The 19,721-nt window shown below is 47.7% G+C and overlaps 1 protein-coding gene across 7 annotated transcripts in view; it reads left to right on the top strand.

The window, feature by feature from the left end:
* Positions 1 to 1,753: 1,753 nt before the first annotated feature.
* Positions 1,754 to 19,721, top strand: part of SLC41A3 (solute carrier family 41 member 3) — a 90,758-nt gene continuing 72,790 nt past the window's right edge. For 4 of the 7 annotated variants that reach the window (XM_038565424.1, XM_038565423.1, XM_038565426.1 and 1 more), the window contains exon 1: positions 1,754 to 1,846. The gene's annotated coding sequence lies outside the window, so the exon portion shown is untranslated. Of the gene's footprint in view, positions 1,901 to 2,088; positions 2,238 to 2,629; positions 2,672 to 19,721 lie in introns of those variants that run through there. The other 3 variants (XM_038565418.1, XM_038565419.1, XM_038565420.1) reach the window with 3 other exon arrangements.

The raw sequence follows: 19,721 nt of genomic DNA, 5'->3' as shown, positions 1-19,721 counted from the left end.
ACACAAACCATATGTTTAACGACATAGGCATATAAAACATGGCTGTAGAGTTGAATTGTTTTTCTTGTCTGGCCTTGACAAATGTAGCTCCATAGCAATTCGGGAGGCTGGGTTCAAGTGTAGAATCCTCGGACTCCTATGTAAAGATACAGGTGTGCCCCCAGCCTGTTCCTTCTCTAGGCACTGATCTGGGTGGGTATACATTCTGGAAGTGGGCTTAGAGTCACTCAGAATTCCCAGATCCTGGGGAGTTGGGAGCTTGATCTGGAAAGGTTAGGGTAGGGTTACTGGCCTGGCTGCTGGTGGACTTGATCCCTCTTTCGGTGGGGAGGGCAGGAGGTGTCAGGGGATGGCTGGGCCCTGAAGCCTAGCTGTGTACAGAGGTGTGTAGGCCATACAAACCAGGGATTGGGCAAGATGGCCTATATCCAGAGGCCCTCCTTATACACAGAGTTGTCTTTGCTGAAGTAATATAATGTAGTACTAAATCTTGTTAAATATTTAGCTTTTCACTTGTCAATGCATTTCCACCCCTGTTTTGGACTATCCTGTGGTTGGACTCATGTTCTGGCTCAAACCATGAGGGTGAACTTTACCTGGGGCTTTCTCCCTCCACAATCTCTCATCCCTCTTTAGATCTTGGTTAGAAGAGGCCGGCAGTCAAGACATCTTTGAGTCATCTGGGAAAGTAGAACCAGACTGGGTATTGCTTTTTTTTTTTTTTTGTTAGGTGCGATATTATGGGGATGTTTGAAAAAACAAACATTGATAGATTAGATAAACATACTCAAGTGTTTAAAGGTGAAATATGTTTGCTGGAATGTCTTAAAGTTACTCTGGTGGGGGGGCAGGGAAGATGTGTGTGGGGAGGGATATAGACGGGAACAAAAAGGCAGGAGGCAGACCATGATGGAAGCTGACCACGGGTGTGTGGGATCAGTTTACTGCCATACTTTTGCATGTGTGAACATTTCTACAATAAAGAGGTCACCGCAAGAAGAAAACGCTGTTCCTGGAGACTTAGTGGGGCAGGGGCTGCCGGCGAAGCATCCATTCCTTGGGAATGGCCAGTGTGCACAGTCTGCACACTTCCTCTAAAGGCGGGATCCTCCAGCCCCCTTTCCTCCGGGATGTTTCACAGCCCGAGAGTCGGTTTTCTTCTTTGGAAACCAAGCCTCGGATGATTCCCTGCAACACACGACGAGGGGAGCTCAGCGCGCTCAGCCTGGGGGAGCCCGACCTGCGGGTGACTCCTGCTTCCGCGCTCTGCGGCCCGGGGCGGGGCTCTGCACCGCCCTGCCCTCCGCGCTCTGGACGGGCCGGCGCGACTGTCCCACTGGGGGCCCGCCCCGCCCCGCCCCGCCCCGCCCCGCCGGGAGGGGAGGCTGCACAAGCCCTGCCTCCCCCTTTCCCCCGCGCGCCCGCCCCGCCCCGCCCCGCCCCGCCCCCCGCGCCGCCCCCCGCCCCGCCCCGCCCCGCCCCGCCGGGAGGGGAGGCTACACAAGCCCTGCTTCCCCCTTTCCCCCGCGCGCCCGCCCCGCCCCGCCCCCCGCGCCCCGCCCCGCGCCGTCCCGCCCGGAGGGGAGGCTACACAAGCCCTGCTTCCCCCTTTCCCCCCGCGCGCCCGCCCCGCCCCGCCCCGCCCCCCGCACCGCCCCGCCCGGAGGGGAGGCTACACAAGCCCTGCTTCCCCCTTTCTCCCCGCGCGCCCGCCCCGCCCCGCCCCGCCCCGCCCCGCCCCCCGCGCCCCGCCCCGCGCCGTCCCGCCCGGAGGGGAGGCTACACAAGCCCTGCCTCCCCCTTTCCCCCTTTCCCCCGCGCCCCGCGCCCCGCCGGGAGGGATCCGGTAAGCCGGCCCTGCGCCCGATGCGGGCGGGGACAGAGGCGCGCGAAGTCCGGGGTAAACCGGGGGTGGGGTCCAAGGGGGGGAGTTCCGAGGGCGGGCGGGGTGGCGGGGGTGGCACTCAGGAGAGGTCCACGCGAAGCGCCGGGTGGAGCCCGGGGTGGGGGAGGCGCCGGAGAGGAAGGACCGCTCCGGGGGATCGCGGGGCCCGGCTGGGCACCCCGGGGAGGCTCGGGGCTTGGGGAACGCGGAGGACCTGGGAAACCGAGAGCCGGGGTGTTAGAGGGGAGGCCCGGGGCCGGGAGGTACGGTGATGTAAGGTAAAACCGGGAAGGGGAAGAAAAAGTGGTCCCGGGGGACCCAGGGCGGAGGCGGCGCCTGAGGAGGTAGCCAGGTAAGGACCAAGGCAGGGGCAGCGCTGGACGAGGCACCTGAGACCCACAGAGGCAAACCCAGGGCCGGGGGGGTGGGGGGGGAGGGGTGCCACGCCCTTGCGGGTGGCAGGGGGGCGTCCAGGCCGTGAGGAGTGCGCAGGTCTTGTTCAGGTACGCCCGCTGCTCCCTCTCCCCCAGAAACTACCGAGGGGAGGGGCGGTACTACAAGTGCTTTTGATGCAGCTGTAGTCTGAGAAACACTGGTCTGAAACTTTCGGACTTTGAGGGGTTTGGACTGAGGGTGGGACGGGCCAGGTGTCTTGTGATACAAAGGCATTATTACGCTTAATCTTCACAACTCTGAAGTCGGCGCTGTGGTCCCCATTTAACAGAAATCGAACTTTTCCAAGGACCCGCATCTAGGAAAGGAAAGAGCTGGATTTCAGACCCTCAGGTAGGCCCCAGGGTGCTTCCACTGAAGCCCGTCCCCCGTGAAGCCCAGAGGCACTTCGACCTCACAGCCAGGGAGCGGGCTGCTGAGTGGAAATGATTGTTCAGTGAGTAGTTAGGAGTGGCCCTGCCTCCTGGCTTGCAGTGAGCACTAGCGTGTATGAGGTACTGGTGACCAGGTCTCAGACCTGACGTGCTCTGGAGTGCCCAGAAGGCCTTGGATTCAAGGTCAGCTTCTCCTTGACTCACTGGGATGCATACAACCGATGGGACGGACCCCTGAGAGGCATCTGGAAGGTCAGTGACCTTTATAGACTCATGTGACTGGCAGCCAGGTGGGCTCGGTCCCCCTGCCCAGCCACTCTCATGGCCTGTGCCCGAGGAAGGGGCCCCAAGCACTCGGGCCCTGCAGGGCTCTCGCTCCACACTCTGACACCTTGGCCGGGTAGTTGCCTGTGGTGGGGGCTGTCCTGGAGCACTGCGTCCATATCGCATCCTCTGTGGGACAGGCTGGGTGGGAACCCCTGCCCTGGAGCCAGTGCCATCTCCCCGCAGCCTCACCCTTCTCCGTGGGCTGCAGGAGAGGCTTTGCCTGTGTCCACAGCCCACACTCCCGACGGGAGCCTCCCTCAGCAGCAGGCCTGTGCTCCAGGACCTGGTGTGTCCCACTGTACTCGTTGCTGTTGATCCACATTTGAACACATCCTGCTTCTGCAATGCTCCCAGTTCTCGAGGCAGCTGAGTGCCTTTGACCACCATCCATGGGAACGTGAGGTCGCTGTGGGTGGGTCACGGTGTCCCCACATGTAAGGGGCACAGAGCAGGTGGGAATGCCTGCTGGGTGCCCACCACACTGGGCCTCGGATGCACGTTAGATGATTTTAGAGGGCCTTCCTCAGCGTGTTTGCCTCACGCGAGTTTCTCTTGGAGCTGCTCTGTGCGGTCCGCGTAGCTCTGCCTCGCGCCTTGAGACATAGCCTCTTTCTCAGCAGTCGGGATAGCCTTCAGTTTAGCACAGCTCCCGGCAGTGCCTCCTGTGCCAGCCTGGTTTCTTGGCATATTTAGAAATCCATTTGTGTTCCACTTGAATCTGAACATGGTGAGTGGGTCATCCAGAGGGTTTTTCTCCCTTTGGGAGGAGAGAAAGAATCTTCGGGTTACACGTTTCTCTAATTACCTAGTTTTTGTAAATACTTTTGGCCCTCTTTTTAATTAGTTATCTTGTCTGGTCATCTGTGCCCTCTAGCGGGTGAGCTTTCCTGCTGCCTGGTTATCCTGTGAGCAAGGGTGCTGGGGGATTTCTGCTCTTTCCAGCACTGTCTGCCTTGGCCACTCCTTCCTGTTTACACGCGAGGGGTCAAGGATGTGTCTCCTCTTGGTGAAGTGATTCAGTCGTGATCAAGCCGACACAGGGCCCAGTTCATTAAAGTTAATGAAGGAAGGATTCTCTAGTAGGCTATATTTCATCCTTTGTTGACTCTAATTCGTGACTGGTTTTGTCTGCTGTTTCATTTTATTCTTTATTGGTTTTATATGTTTTGTATTAATTTACCTTTTGTGTTTTGATATCATGAACTTGTGGCCCTTTGCAGATTCAACTTGTGAAGTGGCAGTTGTACTATATTTATTATTATTAAATGCTGAAGTTGTTGCTGATTGACTGTGGTGGTCTGTTTACATTTCGTTCCTTTGTCATTTAATAGTCCTTCGTCTGACGCCTTTGAAAATCTCTTATTTTCTGGCAACCACAGAATGTTCCGGAGCCATCTTGATTTTTCTTCTGCCTCAAGTTAGGGGATTTATTGTCCTCCAAGGGCTCTGTCTCTGAGTACAGGAGATGAAAATCTGAGTGTCAGAGGTGCATGGAGGTATCCCCAGACTAAGGGGAATTGTTGCTTTGGACTGCTTTTAGAAGTGTCAGAGCCAGAAGGTAGATCCTTTTTTAAGGCTGGAGCTCACGTTGACTTTTAGAGTTTTGATGCTAAGTACCCAGCTATTCTTGAAGGACATAGGGTCATGGGCAGCTAAGATTTTCTCCCACATTGGCAATCCTCAACTCTCTTGCCCCCAGAGGGCAGATGGAATGTAGCTGAAGTCACAGAGCTGGTCCATTGTCAGTTATCCTTTATGGGGGTCATTTTGGGTCACTCATGGGCCCTGATTCCTTTTAGTGGGGCAACCAATAGGGTTGCCATTGGTTTTTATGTTTTCAACATAAAAAAATCACTCTGAGGAAGAAACATGAACTTGCTTTGCCCGTAAGACCCTACAGGACTGGCAGCCCTGGGCTCAAATCCTGCCATCCTATTTCATCCAGGTACCCCACACTTGTTGGCCTCTCTGCTGTTCCTTCCTTGGAAGTGCCACATTTGCCCTACTTTAGTGCCTTTATACTTGCTTCTGTCTCTGCTTGCAGGGCTCTTTCCCTAGACCTTTGCACAGTTGGCATTTCTTTTAAGTTTTATTTATTTTTCAGTAATCGCTATACCCAACATGGGGCTCGAACTCACAACCCCAAGATCAAGAGTTGCATGCTTTTCCAGCTGAGCCAACCAGGAGCCCCTGTGCAGTTGGCATTGTTATATATATGTATGCATGTATTTATTTATCAGTGGAGGTTTAGTAAAATGTCACACCTTCTTCTAGGGCCTTCCTTGATCCTCCATCTGTTCCCAACCCTACACTTTCCTGGAATAGTCCCTGACAGTTCACTGTATTTAATTTGCCTCATTTATTTATTTGTTCTCCTGTTTATTTCTATCTCGGCCTCTAGAATACAAATTTCCTGAGAGTAGGACCTTTTTTTTTTTTTTTTTTTTTAATTAGCATTTATTTATTTATTTATTTTATTTTATTTATTTTATTTTATTTTTTTTTTATTGGTGTTCAATTTACTAACATACAGAATAACACCCAGTGCCCGTCACCCATTCACTCCCACCCCCCGCCCTCCTCCCCTTCTACCACCCCTAGTTCGTTTCCCAGAGTTAGCAGTCTTTACGTTCTGTCTCCCTTTCTGATATTTCCCACACATTTCTTCTCCCTTCCCTTATTTTCCCTTTCACTATTATTTATATTCCCCAAATGAATGAGAACATATGATGTTTGTCCTTCTCCGACTGACTTACTTCACTCAGCATAATACCCTCCAGTTCCATCCACGTTGAAGCAAATGGTGGGTATTTGTCATTTCTAATAGCTGAGTAATATTCCATTGTATACATAAACCACATCTTCTTTATCCATTCATCTTTCGTTGGACACCGAGGCTCCTTCCACAGTTTGGCTATCGTGGCCATTGCTGCTATAAACATCGGGGTGCAGGTGTCCCGGCGTTTCATTGCATTTGTATCTTTGGGGTAAATCCCCAACAGTGCAATTGCTGGGTCGTAGGGCAGGTCTATTTTTAACTGTTTGAGGAACCTCCACACAGTTTTCCAGAGTGGCTGCACCAGTTCACATTCCCACCAACAGTGTATGAGGGTTCCCTTTTCTCCGCATCCTCTCCAACATTTGTTGTTTCCTGCCTTGTTAATTTTCCCCATTCTCACTGGTGTGAGGTGGTATCTCATTGTGGTTTTGATTTGTATTTCCCTGATGGCAAGTGATGCAGAGCATTTTCTCATATGCATGTTGGCCATGTCTATGTCTTCCTCTGTGAGATTTCTGTTCATGTCTTTTGCCCATTTCATGATTGGATTGTTTGTTTCTTTGGTGTTGAGTTTAATAAGTTCTTTATAGATCTTGGAAACTAGCCCTTTGTCTGATATGTCATTTGCAAATATCTTCTCCCATTCTGTAGGTTGTCTTTGAGTTTTGTTGACTGTATCCTTTGCTGTGCAAAAGCTTCTTATCTTGATGAAGTCCCAATAGTTCATTTTTGCTTTTGTTTCTTTTGCCTTCGTGGATGTATCTTGCAAGAAGTTACTATGGCCGAGTTCAAAAAGGGTGTTGTCTGTGTTCTTCTCTAGGATTTTGATGGAATCTTGTCTCACATTTAGATCTTTCATCCATTTTGAGTTTATCTTTGTGTATGGTGAAAGAGAGTGGTCTAGTTTCATTCTTCTGCATGTGGATGTCCAATTTTCCCAGCACCATTTATTGAAGAGACTGTCTTTCTTCCAATGGATAGTCTTTCCTCCTTTATCGAATATTAGTTGCCCATAAAGTTCAGGGTCCACTTCTGGATTCTCTATTCTGTTCCACTGATCTATGTGTCTGTTTTTGTGCCAGTACCACACTGTCTTGATGACCACAGCTTTGTAGTACAACCTGAAATCTGGCATTGTGATGCCCCCAGATATGGTTTTCTTTTTTAAAATTCCCCTGGCTATTCGGGGTCTTTTCTGATTCCACACAAATCTTAAAATAATTTGTTCTAACTCTCTGAAGAAAGTCCATGGTATTTTGATAGGGATTGCATTAAACGTGTATATTGCCCTGGGTAACATTGACATTTTCACAATATTAATTCTGCCAATCCATGAGCATGGAATATTTTTCCATCTCTTTGTGTCTTCCTCAATTTCTTTCAGAAGTGTTCTATAGTTTTGAGGGTATAGATCCTTTACTTCTTTGGTGAGGTTTATTCCTAGGTATCTTATGCTTTTGGGTGCAATTGTAAATGGGATTGACTCCTTAATTTCTCTTTCTTCAGTCTCATTGTTAGTGTATAGAAATGCCACTGACTTCTGGGCATTGATTTTGTATCCTGCCACGCTACCGAATTGCTGTATGAGTTCTAGCAATCTTGGGGTGGAGACTTTTGGGTTTTCTATGTAGAGTATCATGTCATCGGCGAAGAGGGAGAGTTTGACTTCTTCTTTGCCAATTTGAATGCCTTTAATGTCTTTTTGTTGTCTGATTGCTGAGGCTAGGACTTCCAGTACTATGTTGAACAGCAGTGGTGAGAGTGGACATCCCTGTCTTGTTCCTGATCTTAGGGGAAAGGCTCCCAGTGCTTCCCCATTGAGAATGATATTTGCTGTGGGCTTTTCATAGATGGCTTTTAAGATGTCGAGGAATGTTCCCTCTATCCCTACACTCTGAAGAGTTTTGATCAGGAATGGATGCTGTATTTTGTCAAATGCTTTCTCTGCATCCAATGAGAGGATCATATGGTTCTTGGTTTTTCTCTTGCTGATATGATGAATCACATTGATTGTTTTACGGGTGTTGAACCAGCCTTGTGTCCCAGGGATAAATCCTACTTGGTCATGGTGAATAATTTTCTTAATGTACTGTTGGATCCTATTGGCCAGTATCTTGTTGAGAATTTTTGCATCCATGTTCATCAGGGATATTGGTCTGTAATTCTCCTTTTTGGCGGGGTCTTTGTCTGGCTTTGGAATTAAGGTGATGCTGGCTTCATAGAACGAATTTGGAAGCACTCCATCTCTTTCTATCTTTCCAAACAGCTTTAGGAGAATAGGTATGATTTCTTCTTTAAACGTTTGATAAAATTCTCCTGGGAAGCCATCTGGCCCTGGACTCTTGTGTCTTGGGAGGTTTTTGATGACTGCTTCAATTTCCTCCCTGGTTATTGGCCTGTTCAGGTTTTCTATTTCTTCCTGTTCCAGTTTTGGTAGTTTGTGGCTTTCCAGGAATGCGTCCATTTCTTCTAGATTGCCTAATTTATTGGCGTATAGCTGTTCATAATATGTTTTTAAAATCGTTTGTATTTCCTTGGTGTTGGTAGTGATCTCTCCTTTCTCATTCATGATTTTATTAATTTGAGTCTTCTCTCTCTTCTTTTTAATAAGGTTGGCTAATGGTTTATCTATCTTATTAATTCTTTCAAAGAACCAACTCCTGGTTCTGTTGATCTGTTCCACAGTTCTTCTGGTCTCGATTTCGTTGAGTTCTGCTCGAATCTTTATTAACTCCCTTCTTCTCTTGGGTGTAGGATCTATTTGCTGTTTTTTCTCTAGCTCCTTTATGTGTAAGGTTAGCTTTTGTATTTGAGTTCTTTCCAGTTTTTGAATGGATGCTTGTATTGCGATGTATTTCCCCCTTAGGACTGCTTTTGCTGCATCCCAAAGATTTTGAACGGTTGTATCTTCATTCTCATTAGTTTCCATGAATCTTTTTAATTCTTCCTTAATTTCCTGGTTGACCCTTTTATCTTTTAGCAGGATGGTCCTTAACCTCCATGTGTTTGAGGTCCTTCCAAACTTCTTGTTGTGATTTAGTTCTAATTTCAAGGCATTATGGTCCGAGAATATGCAGGGGACAATCCCAATCTTTTGGTATCGGTTCAGACCCGATTTGTGACCCAATATGTGGTCTATTCTGGAGAAAGTTCCATGTGCGCTTGAGAAGAATGTGTATTCAGTTGAGTTTGGATGTAAAGTTCTGTAGATATCTGTGAAATCCATCTGGTCCAGTGTATCATTTAAAGCTCTCGTTTCTTTGGAGATGTTGTGCTTAGAAGACCTATCGAGTATAGAAAGAGCTAGATTGAAGTCACCAAGTATAAGTGTATTATTATCTAAGTATTTCTTCACTTTGGTTAATAATTGATTTATATATTTGGCAGCTCCCACATTCGGGGCATATATATTGAGGATTGTTAAGTCCTCTTGTTGAATAGATCCTTTAAGTATGATATAGTGTCCCTTTTCATCTCTCACTACAGTCTTTGGGGTAAATTTTAGTTTATCTGATATAAGGATGGCTACCCCTGCTTTCTTTTGAGGACCATTCGAATGGTAAATGGTTCTCCAACCTTTTATTTTCAGGCTGTAGGTGTCCTTCTGTCTAAAATGAGTCTCTTGTAGACAGCAAATAGATGGGTCCTGCTTTTTTATCCAGTCTGAAACCCTGCGCCTTTTGATGGGGTCATTAAGCCCGTTCACATTCAGAGTTACTATTGAGAGATATGAGTTTAGTGTCATCATGATATCTATTCAGTCTTTGTTTTTGTGGACTGTTCCACTGAACTTCTTCTTAAAGGGGAATTTTAAGAGGCCCCCTTAAAATTTCTTGCAGAGCTGGTTTGGAGGTCACATATTCTTTTAGTTGCTGCCTGTCTTGGAAGCTCTTTATCTCTCCTTCCATTTTGAATGAGAGCCTTGCTGGATAAAGTATTCTTGGTTGCATGTTCTTCTCATTTAGGACCCTGAATATATCCTGCCAGCCCTTTCTGGCCTGCCAGGTCTCTGTGGAGAGGTCTGCTGTTACCCTAATACTCCTCCCCATAAAAGTCAGGGATTTCTTGTCTCTTGCTGCTTTAAGGATCTTCTCTTTATCTTTGGAATTTGCAAGCTTCACAATTAAATGTCGAGGTGTTGAACGGTTTTTATTGATTTTAGGGGGGGATCTCTCTATTTCCTGGATCTGAATGCCTGTTTCCCTTCCCAGATTAGGAAAGTTTTCAGCTAGAATTTGTTCAAATACATATTCTGGCCCTCTGTCCCTTTCGGCGCCCTCTGGAACCCCAATTAAACGTAGGTTTTTCTTCCTCAGGCTGTCGTTTATTTCCCTTAATCTATCTTCATGGTCTTTTAATTGTTTGTCTCTTTTTTCCTCAGTTTCCGTCTTTGCTATCAACTTGTCTTCTAGGTCACTCACTCGTTCTTCCACCTCGTTAACCCTCGTCGTTAGGACTTCTAGTTTGGATTGCATCTCATTCAATTGATTTTTAATTTCTGCCTGATTAGCTCTAAATTCTGCAGTCATGAAGTCTCTTGAGTCCTTTATACTTTTTTCTAGAGCCACCAGTAGCTGTATAATAGTGCTTCTGAATTGGCTTTCTGACATTGAATTGTAATCCAGATTTTGTAACTCTGTGGGAGAGAGGTCTGTTTCTGATTCTTTCTTTTGAGGTGAGGTTTTCCTTCTAGTCATTTTGCTCAGTGCAGAGTGGCCAAAAGCAAGTTGTATTGGGAAAAAGAGAAAAAGAGAGGAGAGAAAGAAGGAAAGAAAAGAGAAAGAGAAAAAAAAAGGGAAGAAAAAGAAAAAAAACGAAAAAAAAAAAGAAGAAAAAGAGAAAGAAAAAGAAAGGAGAAAAAAGGGGGTGGGGGAAGGAAACAAATCAAAAAGCAAAACAAAACAAAAACAAAAACAAAAACAAACAAAAAAAGAACCACCGGGGAGTATCTTCTGATTCTGCGTACTTTAAGTCCCTTGGCTTCTCCTGGAAGTTGTCCGTCTAGCTGGTGTTCTGGGGGAGGGGCCTGTTGTGCTGATTCTCAGGTGTTAGCAGTTGGGGGAGCTGCTGTGCCCCTGCCTGGTGCAGGGCTCGGTGGGGGTTGTTTACCCCGTGAGGCCGCAGGAGGAACAGCCCCAGTGGCGGGGCAGCTCTGGAAACCTGGATTCAGCTCCGGCAGGAACTCCGTCTGCAGGGCCTGGAGGCTCCGGGGCGGGGTCGCTGATCTGCTCAGCTGGGGCAGGAGCGTCCTCGCTGTCCTGGGCCCTCCCGGCCTCTGCCTGTCCCAGAGGAGGCGGGATCCTGGGCTGTGTCCCGGCGCCCTGTGCTCGGGGCCTGCGCTGGTGGATTCGCGCTCCCGGGCCGCGCAGCCCCCTCCGCGGAGCCGCCGCCCGAGCCCCTCCGAGCTGCTCCTGGAACCGCGCAGGCCCCTCTGCACGGAGCCTCTTCCTCTGCCCGAGCCCCTCCGAGCTGCTCCCGGGGCCGCGCAGCCCCCTCCGCGGAGCCGCCCCCGAGCCCCCCGAGCTGCTCCGGGTCCCGCTGGGTCCCGCCGTGCGCGCTGCAGCCCTTAGGGAGCTCGGCGCACTCTCCTGGGCGCGCAGTTGCTGTTACTGTCCCCGGGAGCCCGAGGGCATCCCCGCCCTCCTGGGTCCTGCTCCACCTCCCCGCGAGCCCCTTTCCCCCGGGAAGGTCGGTGCAGCTCCTGCTCCTCCGGGACGGGGCTCTCCTGTCCTGGGGACCCTCGCCCCGGCCTCAGCCCGGCTCCTCGCGGGGCCCCTCCCCCTTGGAGGCCTTTGTTCCTTTATTTCTTTTTCCCCGTCTTCCTACCTTGATAGATGCGCGAACTCTTCTCACTGTAGCATTCCAGCTGGTCTCTCTTTAAATCTCAGGCCGAATTCATAGATTTTCAGGATAATTTGAAGGTTTTCTAGGTAGTTTGGTGGAGACAGGTGATTTGGAGACCCTACTCCTCCGCCATCTTGCTCCTCCCAACTGAGAGTAGGACCTTTATCTGTCTTGCTTTTCAGTGTATTCTCAGTACCTGGAAAATGCCCAGCATAGAAGGAAAGAACAAAACGTTATTTGTTGAAGGATGATGAATCATTCATGTACTGAGGGGGAGAGAAGGATGAATAGGTGGAGCACAGAGAGTTTTTGGGGCAGTGAAACTACTCTGTATGTTATTATGATGGATACATGTCATTATACATTTGTCCAAACCTATTGAGTGTACAGCACAAGAGTGAACTCGACTCAGGGTGATTATAATGTGTTGGTGTAAGTTCAGTAAAACATGCTCCTCTCTCCTGTGGGATGTTGGGGTGGGGGTATATGGAACTCTGTATCTTTCACTCAATTTTTATATACTAAATTTCTTTTTTATTGGTGTTCAATTTGCCAACATACAGAATAACACCCAGTGCTCATCCCGTCAACTGCCCCCCTCAGTGCCCGTCACCCAAAAATCCCCTCCCCCCCACCCTTCCACCACCCCTAGTTCATTTCCCAGAGTAAGGAGTCTTTATCTTCTGACTCCCTTTCTGATATTCCCGCACATTTCTTCTCCCTTCCCTTCTATTCCCTTTCACTATTTTTTATATTCCCCAAAGGAATGAGAACATATAATGTTTGTCCTTCTCCGATTGACTTACTTCACTCAGCATAATACCCTCCAGTTCCATCCATGTCGAAGCAAATGGTGAGTATTTGTCGTTTCTAATGGCTGAGGAATATTCCATTGTATACATAAACCACATCTTCTTTATCCATTCATCTTTCGATGGACACTGAGGCTCCTTCCACAATTTGGCTATTGTGGACATTGCTGCTAGAAACATCGGGGTGCAGGTGTCCCGGCGTTTCATTGCATCTGTATCTTTGGGGTAAATCCCCAACAGTGCAATTGCTGGGTCGTAGGGCAGGTCTATTTTTAACTCTTTGAGGAACCTCCACACAGTTTCCAGAGTGGCTGCACCAGTTCACATTCCCACCAACAGTGTAAGAAGGGTTCCCTTTTCTCCGCATCCTCTCCAACATTTGTGGTTTCCTGCCTTGTTAATTTTCCCCATTCTCACTGGTGTGAGGTGGTATCTCATTGTGGTTTTGATTTGTATTTCCCTGATGGCAAGTGATGCAGAGCATTTTCTCATGTGCATGTTGGCCATGTCTATGTCTTCCTCTGTGAGATTTCTGTTCATGTCTTTTGCCCATTTCATGATTGGATTGTTTGTTTCTTTGGTGTTGAGTTTAAGAAGTTCTTTATAGATTTTGGAAACTAGCCCTTTATCTGATATGTCATTTGCAAATATCCTCTCCCATTCTGTAGGTTGTCTTTGAGTTTTGTTGACTGTATCCTTTGCAGTGCAAAAGCTTCTTATCTTGATGAAGTCCCAATAGTTCATTTTTGCTTTTGTTTCTTTTGCCTTCATGGATGTATCTTGCAAGAAGTTACTGTGGCCGAGTTCAAAAAGGGTGTTGCCTGTGTTCTCCTCTAGGATTTTGATGGAATCTTGTCTCACATTTAGATCTTTCATCCATTTTGAGTTTATCTTTGTGTATGGTGAAGGAGAGTGGTCTAGTTTCATTCTTCACATGTGGATGTCCAATTTTCCCAGCACCATCTATTGAAGAGACTGTCTTTCTTCCAATGGATAGTCTTTCCTCCTTTATCGAATATTAGTTGACCATAAAGTTGAGGGTCCACTTCTGGATTCTCTATTCTGTTCCATTGATCTATGTGTCTGTTTTTGTGCCAGTACCACAGTGTCTTGATGACCACAGCTTCGTAGTACAACCTGAAATCTGGCATTGTGATGCCCCCAGCTATAGTTTTCTTTTTTAAAATTCCCCTGGCTATTCGGGGTCTTTTCTGATTCCACACAAATCTTAAGATAATTTGTTCTAATTCTCTGAAGAAAGTCCATGGTATTTTGATAGGGATTGCATTAAGTGTGTAAATTGCCCTGGGTAACATTGACATTTTCACAATATTAATTCTGCCAATCCGTGAGCATGGAATATTATCCCATCTCTTTGTGTCTTCCTCAATTTCTTTCAGAAGTGTTCTATAGTTTTTAGGGTATAGATCCTTTACCTCTGTGGTTAGGTTTATTCCTAGGTATCTTATGCTTTTGGGTGCAATTGTAAATGGGATTGACTCCTTAATTTCTCTTTCTTCAGTCTCATTGTTAGTGTATAGAAATGTCACTGATTTCTGGGCATTGGTTTTGTATCCTGCCACACTGCCAAATTGCTGTATGAGTTCTAGCAATCTTGGGGTAGAGGCTTTTGGGTTTTCTATGTAGAGTATCCTGTCATCAGTGAAGAGGGAGAGTTTGACTTGTTCTTTGCCAATTTGAATGCCTTTAATGTCTTTTTGTTGTCTGATTGCTGAGGCTAGGACTTCCAGTACTATGTTGAATAGCAGTGGTGAGAGTGGACATCCCTGTCTTGTTCCTGTTCTTAGAGGAAAGGTTCTCAGTGCTTCCCCATTGAGAATGATATTTGCTGTGGGCTTTTCGTAGATGGCTTTTAGGATGTTGAGGGATGTTCCCTCTATCCCTAAGCTCTGAAGAGTTTTGATCAGGAATGGATGCTGTATTTTGTCAAAAGCTTTCTCTGCATCTAATGAGAGGATCATATGGTTCTTGGTTTTTCTCTTGCTGATATGATGAATCACATTGATTGTTTTACGAGTGTTGAACTAGCCTTGTGTCCCGGGGATAAATCCTACTTGGTCATGGTGAATAATTTTCTTAATGTACTGTTGGAACCTATTGGCTAGTATCTTGTTGAGAATTTTTGCATCCACGTTCATCAGGGATATTGGTCTGTAATTCTCCTTTTTGGTGGGGTCGTTGTCTGGTTTTGGAATTAAGGTGATGCTGGCCTCATAGAATGAATTTGGAAGTACTCCATCTCTTTCTATCTTTCCAAACAGCTTTAGTAGGATAGGTATGGTTTCTTCTTTAAACATTTGATCGAATTCCCCTGGGAAGCCATCTGGCGCTGGACTTTTGTGTCTTGGGAGGTTTTGGATGACTGCTTCAATTTCCTCCCTGGTTATTGGCTGGCTCAGGTTTTCTATTTCTTCCAGTTTCAGTTTTGGTAGTTTGTGGCTTTCCAGGAATGCGTCCATTTCTTCTAGATTGCCTAATTTATTGGCATATAGCTGTTCATAATATGTTTTTAAAATCATTGTATTTCCTTGGTGTTGGTAGTGATTTCTCCTTTCTCATTCATGATTTTATTAATTTGAGTCTTCTCTCTCTTCTTTTTAATAAGGCTGGCTAATGGTTTACCTATCTTATTAATTCTATCAAAGAACCAACTCCCGGTTTTGTTGGTCTGTTCCACAGTTCTTCTGGTCTCGATTTAGTTGAGTTCTGCTCGAATCTTTGTTAACTCTCTTCTTCTACTGGGTGTAGGATCTATTTGCTGTTTTTTCTCTAGCTCCTTTATGTGTAAGGTTAGCTTTTGTATTTGAGTTCTTTACAGTTTTTGAACGGATGCTTGTATTGCGATGTATTTCCCCCTCAGGACTGCTTTTGCTACATCCCAAAGATTTTGAATGGTTGTATCTTCATTCTTATTAGTTTCCATGAATCTTTTTAATTCTTCCTTAATTTCCTGGTTGACCCTTTCATCTTTTAGCAGGATGGTCCTTAACCTCCACGTGTTTGTCGTCCTTCCAAACATCTTGTTGTGATTTAGTTCTAATTTCAAGGCATTATGGTCTGCGAATATGCAGGGGATGTTCCCAATCTTTTGGTATCGATTCAGACTCGATTTGTGACCCAGTATGTGTCTATTCTGGAGAAAGTTCCATGTGCACTTGAGAAGAATGTGTATTCAGTTGAGTTTGGATGTAAAGTTCTGTAGATATCTGTGAAATCCATCTGGTCCAGTGTGTCATTTAAAGCTCTCGTTTCTTTGGAGATGTTGTGTTTAGAAGACCTATCAAGTGTAGAAAGCGCTAGATTGAAGTCACCAAGTATAAGTGTTTTATTACCTAAGTATTTCTTCACTTTAGTTATTAATTGATTTAAATATTTGGGAGGTCCCACATTCGGGGCATAAATATTGAGGATTGTTAAGTCCTCTTGTTGGATAGATCCTTTAAGTATGATATAGTGTCCCTCTTCATCTCTCACTACAGTCTTCAGGATAAAGTTTAGTTTATCTGATATAAGGATGGCTACCCCTGCTTTCTTTTGAGGACTGTTTGAATTGTAAATGGTTCTCCAACCTTTTATTTTCAGGCTGTAGGTGTCCTTCTGTCTAAAACGAGTCTCTTGTAGACAGCAAATAGATGGGTCCTGCTTTTTTATCCAGTCTGAAACCTTGCACCTTTTGATGGGGTCATTAAGCCCATTCACGTTCAGAGTTACTATTGAAAGATATGAGTTTAGTGTCATCATGATATCTATTCAGTCCTTGTTTTTGTGGATTGTTCCACTGGACTTCTTCTTAAAGGGGAATTTTAAGAGTCCCCCTTAAAATTTCTTGCAGAGCTGGTTTGGTGGTCACATATTCTTTCAGTTCCTGCCTGTCTTGGAAGCTCTTTATCTCTCCTTCCATTTTGAATGAGAGCCTTGCTGGATAAAGTATTCTTGGTTGCATGTTCTTCTCATTTAGGACCTTGAATATATCTTGCCAGCCCTTTCTGGCCTGCCAGGTCTCTGTGGGGAGGTCTGCTGTTACCCTAATACTCCTCCCCATAAAAGTAAGGGATTTCTTGTCTCTTGGTGCTTTAAGGATCTTCTCTTTATCTTTGGAATTTGCAAGGTTAACTATCAAACGTTGAGGTGTTGAACGGTTTTTATTGATTTTAGGGGGGGGGGGAATCTCTCTATTTCCTGGATCTGAATGCCTGTTTCCCTTCCCAGATTAGGAAAGTTTTCAGCTAGAATTTGTTCAAATACATATTCTGGCCCTCTGTCCCTTTCGGCGCCCTCTGGAACCCCAATTAAACGTAGGTTTTTCTTCCTCAGGCTGTCGTTTATTTCCCTTAATCTATCTTCATGGTCTTTTAATTGTTTGTCTCTTTTTTCCTCAACTTCCCTCTTTGCCATCAACTTGTCTTCTATGTCATTCACTCGTTCTTCCACCTCGTTAACCCTCGTCTAAGGACCTGTAGTTTAGATTGCACCTCATTTAATTGATTTTTAATTTCTGCCTGATTAGATCTTAATTCTGCAGTCATGAAGTCTCTTGAGTCCTTTGTGCTTTTTTCTAGAGCCACCAGTAGCTTTATAATAGTGCTTCAGAATTGGCTTTCTGACATTGAATTGTAATCCAGATTTTGTAACTCTGTGGGAGAGAGGACTGTTTCTGATTCTTTCTTTTGAGGTGAGGCTTTCCTTCTAGTCATTTTGCTCAGTGAAGAGTGGCCAAAAACAAGTAGTATTGGGAAAAGGAGAAAAAGAGAGAGAAAGAAGGAAAGAAAAGAGATAAAGAAAAAAACGAAGAAAAAAAAAGAAGAAAAAGAAAGAAAGGGGAAAAAAGGGTGGGGGAAGCAAACAGAAATCAAAATGCAAAAACAAAAACACGGGGGAGTATCTTCTGATTCTGTGTACTTTAAGTCCCTTGACTTCCCCTGGAACTTGTCCGTCTAGCTGGTCTTCTGGGGGAGGGACCTGTTGTGTTGATTTTCAGGTGTTAGTTGGGGGAGCTGCTGTGCCCCTGCCTGGTGCAGGGCTCAGGGGAGGTTGTTTACCCCGTGAGGCCCCAGGAGGAACAACCGCAGTGGCGGGGCCAGCTCTGGAGCCCTGGAGTCAGCTCCCGCAGGAACCACGGAGCTCTCTGTCTGCAGGGCCTGGAGGCTCCGGGCGGGGCCGCTGATCTGCTCAGCTCGGGGCAGGATTGTCCTTGCTGTCCTGAGCCCTCCCGGCCTCTGCCTATCCCGGGGGAGGCCGGATCCTGGGGTGTGTCCTGGCGCCCTGGGCTCCCGGGCCTGTGCCGTTGTGATTCGCGCTCCCGCCCCGCAGCCCCCTCCACGGAGCCGCCCCCGAGCCCCCCGAGCTGCTCCCGCCCCGCAGCCCCCTCCACGGAGCCGCCCCCGAGCCCCCAGAGCTGCTCCCGCCCCGCAGCTCCCTCCGCGGAGCCGCCCCCGAGCCCCCCCAGCTGCTCCCGCCCCGCAGCTCCCTCCGCGGAGCCGCCCCCGAGTCCCCCCGAGTCCCCCCGAGCTGCTCCCGCCCCGCAGCCCCCTCCGCGGAGCCGCCCCCGAGCCCCCCCCAGCTGCTCCGGGTCCCGCCGTGCGCGCTGCAGCCCTTAGGGAGCTCGGCGCATCTCCCGGGGCGCAGGTGTCTGTTACTGTCCCGGGGAGCCCGAGGGCATCCCCGCCCTCCTGGGTCCTGCTCCACCTCCCTGCAGCCCCTTTCCGCCCGGGAAGGTTGGTGCAGCTCCTGCTCCTCCGGGACGGGGCTCTCCTGTCCTGGGGACACTCGCCCCGGCCTCAGCCCGGCTCCTCGTGGGGCCCCTCCCCCTTGGAGGCCTTTCGTTTCTTTATTTCTTTTTCCCCGTCTTCCTACCTTGATAGAAGCGCGAACTCTTCTCACTGTAGCATTCCGGCTGTTCTCTCTTTAAATCTCAGGCCGAATTCGTAGATTTTCAGGATGATGTGAAGATTATCTAGGTAATTTGGTGGGGACAGGTGATTTGGGGACCCTACTCTTTCGCCATCTTTCCCCTCCTCTCCACTCAATTTTTTTTTTAAATAGCATGCATCCATTGGGGAAAATCTAGATTTGTACAAAATCCAAAGGATTATATCTATGCCTCGTGTCCCTCAAGCCATCCCTGTTTATATCCACAGCCCTGTCTTGGCTGGCTGGGGGGCTGTGGTGCCTTTCAAGGGAAGGAGGAGATTGAGAAGCAGGATGGGGAAATTGAGAGATCTGTGTTAGGCCTCAGGTGCCTGAGACGCCTCTCCAATCACCGAGTGGGGAGTTGGCTTTCCGCGTCTGGATCCCGCCTGAGCTAGAGTCGTGTGTTCAGGAGGTAGCGGCAGCACATCATTGTTACTGTAGGCCTGGTTCTGGAGGAGGTCCAGACCCGGCCTGTGCACAGAAGTGAGGAGCATCTGGAGTGTCAGCGCTGGAATGGGGGCAGAAGCCACACCAGGAAAAGAGACAGTAGGACAACAGTGGATAGGACAAAATGAGGCATGCATGGAAACCTGGGAAGGGCCACCAGGAAAGACCCAGAATTTCAGGTAAACAATGAATCACTCTTCAGCATAAATGTGTCCCATTTCATCTGCTAAATCTGGCAGCCCAAAGCTAGAAGGAGAAGGGTGTGATGTCCATCTCAGCCTTCCCACGGTGATGCTGTACAGGCCAGAGAGACCTGTGGGCCTGTACCACTTGTGATGAACCCCCAGCCAGTTCCCCATTGTTGAGGCTGGACTGGCCCTTGTGGTTTTGTCATCACAGGGAGCATCTTAGCAAAAAACATCAGGGAACTTGGAAGAACGAGCTTTATTGCTCGCAGGTCCTGGAAGGGACACGGCATGTTTGTGTGCCACACAGTATGCTTTTAGGGAGAGAGGGAGGGTGTGAGGACACAGGGCTCTGCTTTGCTAGGGTGGGATGACTAGGGTTTCATGGGTTCACTGTTGATTGGTTGACTTAAAACCTAAGAGCAAGAATTAGAATGAGGGAAGGGAGAAGTGGGATCCCTCAGGCAGTCAGCGATCAGGTTAGCCAGGACTTGCTGACATGGGGCTCCGTGGGTGCGGGGGCCTGGCTGTTCGGTTGGTTTATTAGGAGTTGTGTCATACAGCTGGGTTCGTGGATGTCTTTGACATGGACACCTTGGCCATCGAACTCTTCATGTGAGGCACACACAACAAAGGAGCCTCAGGGATCCTCAGGAGAAACACAGCCCCAGCACCAGTAACACT

The sequence above is a fragment of the Canis lupus genome, chromosome 20 (genome assembly GCF_011100685.1).
Source record: "Canis lupus familiaris isolate Mischka breed German Shepherd chromosome 20, alternate assembly UU_Cfam_GSD_1.0, whole genome shotgun sequence".
Classification (NCBI taxonomy): domain Eukaryota; kingdom Metazoa; phylum Chordata; class Mammalia; order Carnivora; family Canidae; genus Canis; species Canis lupus.
Note: the sequence above shows the minus strand (reverse complement) of the source record. Positions and strands in the feature narration are given on the sequence as shown.